The sequence below is a fragment of the Lactuca virosa genome, chromosome 3 (assembly GCF_052849685.1).
Source record: "Lactuca virosa cultivar CGN04683 chromosome 3, Lactuca_virosa_CGN04683_v6, whole genome shotgun sequence".
NCBI lineage: Eukaryota > Viridiplantae > Streptophyta > Magnoliopsida > Asterales > Asteraceae > Lactuca > Lactuca virosa.
Window position 1 is genome coordinate 180,489,246 of NC_136428.1, and position 10,980 is coordinate 180,500,225.

Genomic DNA, 10,980 nt, shown 5'->3' on the forward strand with positions numbered 1-10,980 from the left:
CTCACTGGTTATAGTGATAAAATTTGTTCGAACCTTCGTATCATTTCCTGCGCCAAAGCACAGAAGTATCTGCGAAAGGGATGCCATGCATTCCTGGCTCATGTTGTCAACGAGACGCAAAAAGTTAAAGACCTCGAGAGCATCTGCGAAGTCTGCAACTTTCCTGATGTCTTTCCCAAAGACATTCCAGGAATTCCTCCCAAGCGTCAAGTTGAATCCTGTGTCGACTTGATCCCCGGAGCTACCCTTATAGCTAACCCTTTATATCATCTAGAGCCGGAGAAAATGGGGGAAGTTATCCAGCCAGCTCAATGAGCTGAGAAACCAGGAGTTCGTAAATTTATTGTATGTGAATTCTATTGTGTTCAGATCTTTTCTATTCTTGCTAAGACCACATCATGGGGATGTGGGTCGAATCAATGAGAATCAGATAGCAAAACGGGAAATCCCAATGCATAGATAAACATTTAGGATTCATCCAGAGGCAACCATTGTTGCTCACAAACTTCTTCTCTTGACATGTAGCAGATCATGCCTCCGAAGGAACGTAACCAACCCACCAGTACTCCAGATGGACTCAGCTACGTTCCAAGCTACTGTCACAGCAGCCGTATCAGCCGCCCTAGCTGTTATTAACGCTAACAACCCAAATGGGAATGGGAACAGTTTCCTCACCTCGAACTGTAGCAGCGCACCAGGAAACCAACAAGGGCTTATTCAGAAGGGCACTCCAACTCCCAAACCTAAGAGCGCCAAACGAAAATTCTGGAACAAGAGGGAGCGCAAGTTGTCTCAGAAACGTGCTAAGGGACAACAACCCGTGATAACTCCTACAACCACAACATCCGCCAGACCAGTGCCAACGCCAGTGCGGCGATATGCTGGAAAACTTCCAAATTGTGAGGAATACAACTTCCACCATGTAGGAAAATGCTGCGAATCGCGAGGTAAGAACTGCAACAGGAAAGGACTCACCACTCGTTACTGCAGGGCACCGGCACAGCCAAACACCTCGATTACGGGTGTAAAGATAGGTCAGGTTTTCTACAATTATGGCGAACCCGGACATTTCAAAAAAAAATTTCCAAGGGCTAAGGATGGCCAAGAGGCTTGCTTCGCAAAGACCCCGACTCAACACATCACTTCCACTACCGACGCTAGCATAGTTCAAGTGTGCTGTACATGTGGCGAAATGGGACATATCAAAATAGACTGCCCAACAGAGAAGAACAATGAGGAAACAGGAGGAGTCTGACCTCAGGGAATGAAGAAACATCAAAGAACCCTGCTATGTTTTGGTACGTTTTGAAAACCCCAAAAATTGCTCATAATCGTGATTACTTCCTCGTCCAAATTAAATCACGAAATCCTTATAAGGTTTAAAGCCCTAATGAGCAAATTATGATAGCTTAATGAATACGCTAGGGTCAGTTGTGATTATACACGGCATGTGTACACCAAACGATCATAGAGAGATCTAGTAAGAACCATTTCATGAAAGTTCATAGTTTCAAAACATCAGAACCCTCGTGTTAGTAGTACCTGTTAACTTCGAGTCAAACACAGAAAACACCAGAGACATTCATCTAGGGCATCAATGTTCTAACAAAACGATCCTTCCAAACTAACTTAACGCGCGATTCTACAACGTCATCCCGCTTAGTTCGACTGAGTCTATGTTATACCAAACCCTTTTGTCTTAAATCGTTCGAATCGCAAAACTCCCGTCGCTCGTAACGACAAACTAGATGCGAACTTCGAAAGTTCATCTCTCTTCGAAACCCGAAAGTACTCATGCGAAGAGTACGAATCAGAACCAGCAAATACAACAGTGAAGATCCGTTGAAACATCTAGTGAGAGTCCGACTACAAAAATGAGAGACTCACCCGTGTACACCTTCGAGAAGTAATCCGTTTTCATGAGATACTTGTAATCATTACCTCCGACCGGGTTAGCAAGTTTACCTCAAGAACTTAGCAACGTACATCCTGTCTTTCATGTCTCGAACCTAAAGAAGTGTCTGTCCAACAAGACACTTGTCATTCCCCTCGATGAGATCGAACTAGACGGAAGTCTACACTTTGTGTGAGAATCATCTGAACTCACGAATCGAGAAGTCAAACGAACGAAATAAAGTCGCATCCCGATAATGAAGGTTCACTGGAATGCCAAGCAGGGACCTGAATTCACTTGGGAGCATGAGGATTCAATGAAACAGAAGTACCCCCATCTTTTTCCAAGTCCATAATTTGTATCTCTATTCTTGAATTTCGGGACGAAATTCCCTCTAACGGGGGGATGATGTGACAACCCGAAACTTTTCCCGTTATCCTTACCCAGTTTCCGTTAATAAAATTTGGGTTTTTATCTAAATTCTGTCAAAGTTCTTAATTTGGGAAGGACCTTAAGTTTTAAATAAATAATATGTATTTTATACGATTCAGAATAAACCGGGAATCACGCGAGAAACTTGAAACTTCCTCGAAAATCACCGAGTTCACGGTCAGGACGAGTTTACGACCGTAAACTCGTGTAGACTGTAAACCCGTTTACGGTCAGGTGGACTCCCCTTCTTTAGACCGAGAACTCTACCCTATATATAGAGTATTTGGCCTTCATTTCACACTTTAAACACTACAAAGGCTTTCTCTCTCTACTCTCTCTCTACCTTCATCGAGTTCAAGTTATCTTCAAGAATCCTCAAGAACACTGTTGTGTTTTGGACCAAAAACACCTTCTTTGCCTTCAAAAACCATAAGTATCATCTTCCCCTTCATGAATCGAGTTAAAATCCTTCATTTTGGACTTAAGATCGTCACTCTTTGCTGGAACAAAAGAGTTTACGGTCCTATGAATCTTCATAGACCGTAAACCCTTATAAAGGGTGTTCTTATAGCCTTTACCCTTCCTAAGGCTAAGCATGGTCCCTAGAATTCGATGCTTTTGAATGAAGCCTTGAAAACCATCATTTGTGCAAGATTGATGAGTTTATGGTCTAGTGTATCTCCTTAGACCGTACACCCTTCAATGACCGTACACTCATGGGCCGTAAACCCATGAACTGTAAACCCATGAACCGTAAACCTTATGACCGTAAGGTCATTAGACCGTGAACTCCATGATCGTAAGGTCATTGGACCGTAAACACTAAGACCGTAAACACCTAAGACCGTGAACTCCAATGGGCATACCTCTTTGACCGTAAACTCTATAGGGTGGCCATATACCCTAGTTATGCAATCATATATGATTGTATCCCATAAATCTTAGAGTTTCCTAGCCAATAAGGGTGTTACCCTTCTTATTTAGTCATCTATACACTAAATTCATACACATACATGTCTATATGTGTCTATTAGGATCGTTGTGTGCTCAAGGTTACACCTGACACTCTACACTCCTCTTCCAACCATACGTCAGAACCATTCACTACAGGTGAGTTCATACCCCTACATTTTCCGTGTTTTTAATGTTTTCAGGGGGGAATACAAGCCAAACTCAAAGTATTTTATTAAGTTTTAAACTTATTAATACAACTCAACTATTTCCATGTTTAATAACTTACTCAGATATTTTATCCCTTTTGTAATATGTTGAGCATAAGGGAAATTGTTATTTTGGAAATCTCACTTCATAGCTTTCAAAAAGGTTTTACAAAACATTTTCCATAACAACACTAGTAAACTATAATGGGTATAGTTTGGGATAACCCTCTAGGCAATTTCTACCAAATCAGATTTCATGGATGAATATATATAAACTATGGCCGATTTAGTTTATGTTATATATTTTCTCAGGAGTATAAAGTACTATTATTCAAGGTTAATTATTGTTTTATACTGTTTCTCGCTAGTAAACTAGATTATACAGAATTGTGAGGCTCTACTTCAATACAGTACCCTTTAGTGTACTGAACTAAATCCTATCATATTATAACCAGAGTCTCCTGGAGGGGGAGCGTGAGATTTGTGAATAGATCTATTCGGGACTGACAATCCCACACCAGAACTGCTAGCTACAGTTAGGCAGGCATGCCTGTGGTGGACAAATGTCATTTAGCATAAACGCCTGAAGAACATTATAAAGGTCTCTAGGTCATATCAAGTATGGTTATACGACTCACAAATAAGTATAAACTAACTTTGGTTTACGGACTCTAATCTTCATTTGTTTTATTTTGAGTAATAAAACTACTTTTATATATGCTAATAGTAATCGGGGATTTCTAAACTGGCATCTCTACCTCTAGGACAGATAACCTGCTTTTAGGGAAAATATAGGATTTTCCCAGGATAACACTGGCATTTCTAAAACTGATGATTTATTTTCTACTAATGGACGTTCGTATTCATTCCATGACTCCTTGGATTGTGCATATTTAGTACGAACCGGGAAGTCATGGAAGGAATGGGTTTTCAAACATGCTTTCATAAGAAAATATAGGATTTTCTTGAGAAACACTCTTCAAAAGAATCAAAGAACATTTTCCACCAAAACTAAATGCTTATGAACTCACCAGCTTTATGCTGATATTCTTTCAAAACTGCTTGTATTCTCAGGGAATTAGTAGACATGTACTTCCAGGAAATTGGAGAAGTCGGAGCATTAGAGTCGCGTCTTTCCATTTTACTTTTGATATGAACAAAACTATGTATTAAACAATGTAAACCTTTTTCATATATGTATTCAATGTCTGGTTGTGTTTACTATGCTTGCTATGATACAATTGTTGTGATACTACGCATGACGTCAACCACCCCCGAATATTTCTGCCGTTCCGGTTTGGGGGTGTGACATATAATTTGCTAAAATGTCTAAGTAGTGAAGCGAGACCTGATCTCATTAAAATTGAAACGCAGTTGAAGAAATTGGTCGAAGACTTGAACAGTGCCGACACCGATTGAACCTCTGAATCAGGGGGTCTGGAGCGATCGGGCCTCTGGTTGATTTATTAGGGAACGAAACTCCGAGAGGGAAGAAGGACGCAACCATCATGTAGTTCAATCTATCAATCATTGGGGATCTTCATTGGAGATCGGTTTATGATATAATGGATCGATGAAATGGATTTTGTTTCCAGATCAACGGTAGCGGCGTTAGGCGGTGGAAATCATGGAGGAAATCGGTGATTGAGGTAGATCCAAGGAAGAGGGGTGATTAGGTGAAGAAGATGTCGTGAGAGAGAGAGAGAGAGGGATATTTAATCTGGGGAATTAAAAGAATTATTTTATTCCTAAAATGCCCCCTGATTCATTTTAAAATCATACCCCCGTGTCTTATTTTGTCTATGTATTTACAAAAATGCCACAATGCATCTTGGCCATCCTTTTTTTTGATCCAACACTCCACTTTTAATTCTCGGTTTCTCGGGAAACTATGGGTTCTCAAATGATCCTTCCTCTCTCTCTCTCTCTCTCTCTCTCTATATATATATATATATATATATATATATATATATATATATATATATATATATATATATATATATATATATATATATATATATATATATATATTAAAATCTAAAAGAATTAATTTATATTTAATGGGCTTATAATTTAATTAAATGATTTTGTGGGAAATTTAGGTAAATAATTTATTTACAAGGATTTATGAGATTTTAAATTAAATATAATTTATTTAATTGGTTTAAATGGGGTGGAGGGGCTGAAATGACATTAACAGAAACTTAATATGTCATGCATCTATGGTTAGAGTATAAAGGCGCAACAGATGATTTTATGAGGGACTAAAATTGAAAATCGAAATAAAGCCCCATCAAATCAAACGATCGTGTTTTATGAGGATTAAAGGCTACGTCCGTTTTTTTATATGTGACTCGTCTTCCGTTTTTTTCGTTGTGGGCTGATACTTGTGCATCACGATCTTTCCCATTGTTTATGGGATGCAATCATCGATCAGGAGGAGGAAAAAAAAAGGTCTGGTCGTGAGGAAGAGGTGGAACAAGGCTACGACGACCAGGAAGTGTTTGAAAAAAAACGTGCGTGAGGGCGAGATTGACAAGTTAGGGCGTGAGGCTGTGAGAATTGACAAATGCTACGACTTACTCATACGAAGTCAGATTTTGGCGTTCTTTTTATCAAAATTCTCGGTTTAACAAATACTACGACTTTCATTTAGATCACCAAGACTAAAAAGTAGTTTATCAAAAACTCACTTTTTATGTCATTCGGTGTCGTGCCGGTTCTGTCGCGAAACTTCAAATAGTCATAACTTCTTCGTTATAACTCGGATTTTGATGAAGTTTTCGTCTAAATGTTTCTAACGGGATTCTCTACAGCTTTAAATAATAAAATTTTACTTATTTCAAATTTTATATCTTCGTTAAATTTCAATATTAGATTGGAATCCCATAAGACTTCCAATATTTTCCGAGAGATTCTAAACATACTTTTACTTCATTTCTAGTAAAAACTATCTGTTAGAACTCAATACTCATAATTATATAATATTTCATAATATTATTCACTTTTAAAATTACATAACACGATGACCGAACGTGTATGTTACAAATACATCCTCCTTTTCTGGATTTCGTCCCCGAAATCATAACGATATAAATGACTGGGAATATTTCGCTCTTATCTCATTCTTATTTTCCCTAATTTTATAATTTGGGCCTCGATGATGTTTCCACTTGACGCGCACCAACTCCAAGACATATGCACAAAGCATATCTTCTACTGTTTGGATTCTTCTCTCCGTCTGACCATCTCCTTCTTCAATTCTCTGACTGAAATTTCGTCACTACACGAGACATGGTTCTCTGAACCAATCACCTCACTTCGCAGATCTATTTTAGTCAGACTCGATTCTTTACGACCATTAAGGTCTGAACGAAAATCATCTTCTTAGTCATCACCGAAACGAAGGTAATGACATACTCGAACAAAAACGGAATCAATTTCTAGTTTCTTGGTAACCTTGTGACTTTCCCTGATCCAAGTGTGAGTCTTGTGCTTCCGGTAGTCTAGGCCCCTACTACCATTCACACCTACTCATACTCGTTCCAAGAATTGTCTCGCAGTCCCCAAGTCACCGTATCAAGAATTTTTACAAAGGAATTTATCACACATGAATGTGTTCAAACAAATACATACGACAATTTCTCCTAGACTCAACTGAGGATTTCGCGTTTCTATCAAACATATATTGGATTTCCTATACTCGTCTTCTAGGATTCTTCTCATGCTTATGCTCGATCTAGCATATTCTAATACTTTTTCATAGGTCGATAGAAATTTTACTTCCAATTCTTCATATTAATTTTTTCTCAGGTAGTGTCTACTCTACAAGACACACTATACCAGAATTTACTCTAGCAGCATGGAGACAAACGGTCTCCAACTACCTGCATCATCTTCTCATACAATACTATGGGTGTATTTCTTCTTCAACTAAGCATTCTACCTTACTTAGACAAGTAAGTTACTTAGCCTTTTACCACTAAATGACTTAATTCACCATCTTCGGTTCTTCTTACTCTATAAGCAATCATTGCTTCATTCTGGACAGCGGTGGAACAACTTCATCAGTTATGCGAAAACATTCATCTCGTCCGAATGTACTTCGAATACACAACATTCTTCCAACGGTGTTATTATTTCACTAAACATAGTTTGAATGTACAACACCACTCTATAGGTATTAATACACTATTTATGATATCACTTGTTAAATATTATTTTACGATATCCCTCGATCATTTATCTATAAAATTATCGGAGTTGACTATCATAAGTCTTTTTATTACTTCGAAAAGTTTCATATCAGTTCTAATATAGAAATTTTTAAATCTGGAATACATAAAATTTCCTTTCCCATACTATGGTCGGCAACAGACCTTAAACTTTCTCAAGTAATAGCAATATAAGTAAGCAACCTAAGGCATGCTATATTCATTTATCATTTAGCACATATTAGAATATAAGGCATATCTCCTCTAATATTCTAGTGCTTGTCCATTTAGGTATTCAACCTAAAGTATACTAGATACACATCGTATCATCATCCCTTAACAATCCATCTTTAAGTCTAGACATTCTCAAAATTCCTAGTTCACTTAAACTAATTCTCTGAAAATTTTTAAAGTAACTTAATATTTTAGAATACTATGGTTTATCACTACCCAATACCCCACTTAAATCTTTCCTATGGTTTGTATCCATATACTTACAAATGACTTCGTTCATATATTGAACGTTAGACAGTTTAAGTCTAAATATCAATCTGTGATATTTAGTTCGCTTAAACTAGTGCTCTGATACGATGATTGAAAGAACCCCTTTCTAAACTTTCGTATTTCTGAAAGACCCAAACTTTCATACTTGACAATTGTTACTCCAAAACATGCTACATGCATATTCATAAAAACAATATTTTACATTGATAAAGTGATTACAAACTACTAGATACAAACCGATTATTACAAAGTGTTTATATATTACACAACTACACAGGATAATATACTTTTATACATACATGATCCCTAAATACAATAGTAATATTATAACTATTCCAAACCTTCCAACAGTATATGACTATACTGGTTACTTATCTCCTGCAATTGTTAAACATTGAGAGGGGTAAGCGGTAACGCTTAGTGAGTTCAATAATAGATACAATATAACGTCATGCCATATATATACCAATATGACAAAAACAAAGGGAACAATGAACAACAATGGCATATGTGAATCATGTGACAAAATTTTCATATCAATCAATGATTTGATTCAAAGATATACGATCAATAAGACATGACAATTTCTATACTTGATACACATCAATAAAGCTTCGGCCCAAATGGCACAGAAGACATACACTTTCTGATTTAAACATTTCGGTAGATTTCAGGCTCATAACCCTGTCTAACCATCTGCCAATGCCATAGAATAGAAGTCATTCTCTTACGGAGACATGCTCTACATGGCTAGAGGCTACGTACCAGTACCACCGTGAATCTAAGCCCTTTCACCGATCACATGGTCAAAGGTATAGCTTTGCTATCATAAATAGCAGAAATAAAAATAACACGGGAAAATAACCCGGAATAATAACACTAAAAAGCACATAGCACATATAACACATAACATACAATTGTTCCTATATATTGAACTCACCGTGAAATAACTGGGGGTTAAAATAGTAATTTGGGCAGCACTTCGTTACTATAATTGACTTTCTTCAATGAAAACCGGGAGCATTATTGAAAACCGGGCCCTGCGAGGGTTGGGCTTCAAACCGAAAAGATAAATTTCTTGGGCTTCTCGGGCACTTCGGGGCGTGTTTCGGGTGTTGAAAATGATTCTGGGGATTCGGGGGAAGTCGAAATAGCTAAAATATTGATTTTGGGGTAAAAAGTGGCAATTTCCTAAAAATTACCCGAGAGATCTCGCAGCCTCCCTTTTATAGGCGAAGCTCGGATCCGGAGGAGGGCAGGTGGCAACAGCAGTGAAGGCCAGGTGGAGGGTGCGAGGTTCGGACACCGGCGCAACACGCGTCGGCATCGGACTGGTCCAGCGCCTCGGATGCGAGGATCACCGGGCACGCGTCAGAGTCTCGGATGCACAGCGCATCGGTGACTAAGTTGATTCGGACACGGGGCGAGATCCGGACGGGGGTGACGTGGCCGAACACCAGCCATGCGAAATTCCTCGGATTTCAGATTTTTCTTGATTTTTGTGCCCCGAACTTCTAAAATCCATAACTTTTGCATACGGGCTCCATTTTTGACGTTTTTTTATATGAACGCGTAGGGAAAATTATGCTCTAAACCTTTCGTTTAGACTTCCTTGGCTAATTTTGACTTTATTTTAAATATCATTATTTTTAACAGACCTGGACAGGAAAATCCGTTAAAAATTCATAACTTCTTCATCCGATGTCCGTTTTCGTCTGTCTTTTTACCATTGTACTACTATTGACGAGGCCTTCGATTCTCGTTTAGGTTGTGTTGGCTAAAAATCACTCGATCTAAAATTCGAGTTTTTAGCTGTCTACTGCAAAGCTGAAACTTAGAAAAATCATAACTTCCTCATACGAAGTCAGATTTTGGCGTTCTTTTTATCAAAATTCTCGGTTTAACAAATACTACGACTTTCATTTAGATCACCAAGGCTAAAAAGTAGTTTATCAAAAACTCACTTTTTACGTCATTCGGTGTCGTGCCGGTTCTGTCGCGAAACTTCAAATAGTCATAACTTCTTCGTTATAACTCGGATTTCGATGAGGTTTTCGCCTAAATGTTTCTAACGGGATTCTATACAACTTTAAATAATAAAATTTTACTTATTTCAAATTTTATATCTTCGTTAAATTTCAATATTAGATTGGAATCTCATAAGACTTCCAATATTTTCCGAGTGATTCTAAACATAATTTTACTTCAATTCTAGTAAAAACTATCCGTTAGAACTCAATACTCATAATTATATAATATTTCATAATATTATTCACTTTTAAAATTACATAACACGATAACCGAACGTGTATGTTGCACATACTTGTATGTGCAACCTCGGAGTAGCGAACGCAAAAAACCGGGAGCAATGTTACGAGTTAGAGTCATGCCTCACTTAGTGCATTGGGTTGAGTCGTTTACGTTAGTAATGAATGAGGTTTTTACATCTTGGGTTAGTTATGGACCCAGTGGGGTAGGTTTGGTCTTGTCACTTAGTAATGAACGCGTTTTTCCTTCAGGTTAGTGATGGACCTACGTACGGGGTGTCTACCTTACAGGTTAGTGATGGACCCTTGTGTGGGGAGTCTTACTTACGGGTTAGTGATGAACCCATGTGTGTGGAATCTTCCTTGCGGGTTAGTGATGGACCCAGGGCTAGGAATAATTATTAATTATCTAATATTAAAAGATAAATAATAACGGTAGACCCTAATGATACTCTAGTGAATAACATGCGATGATGTGATGTATATGGTGTGTGTGATGTATGTGATGT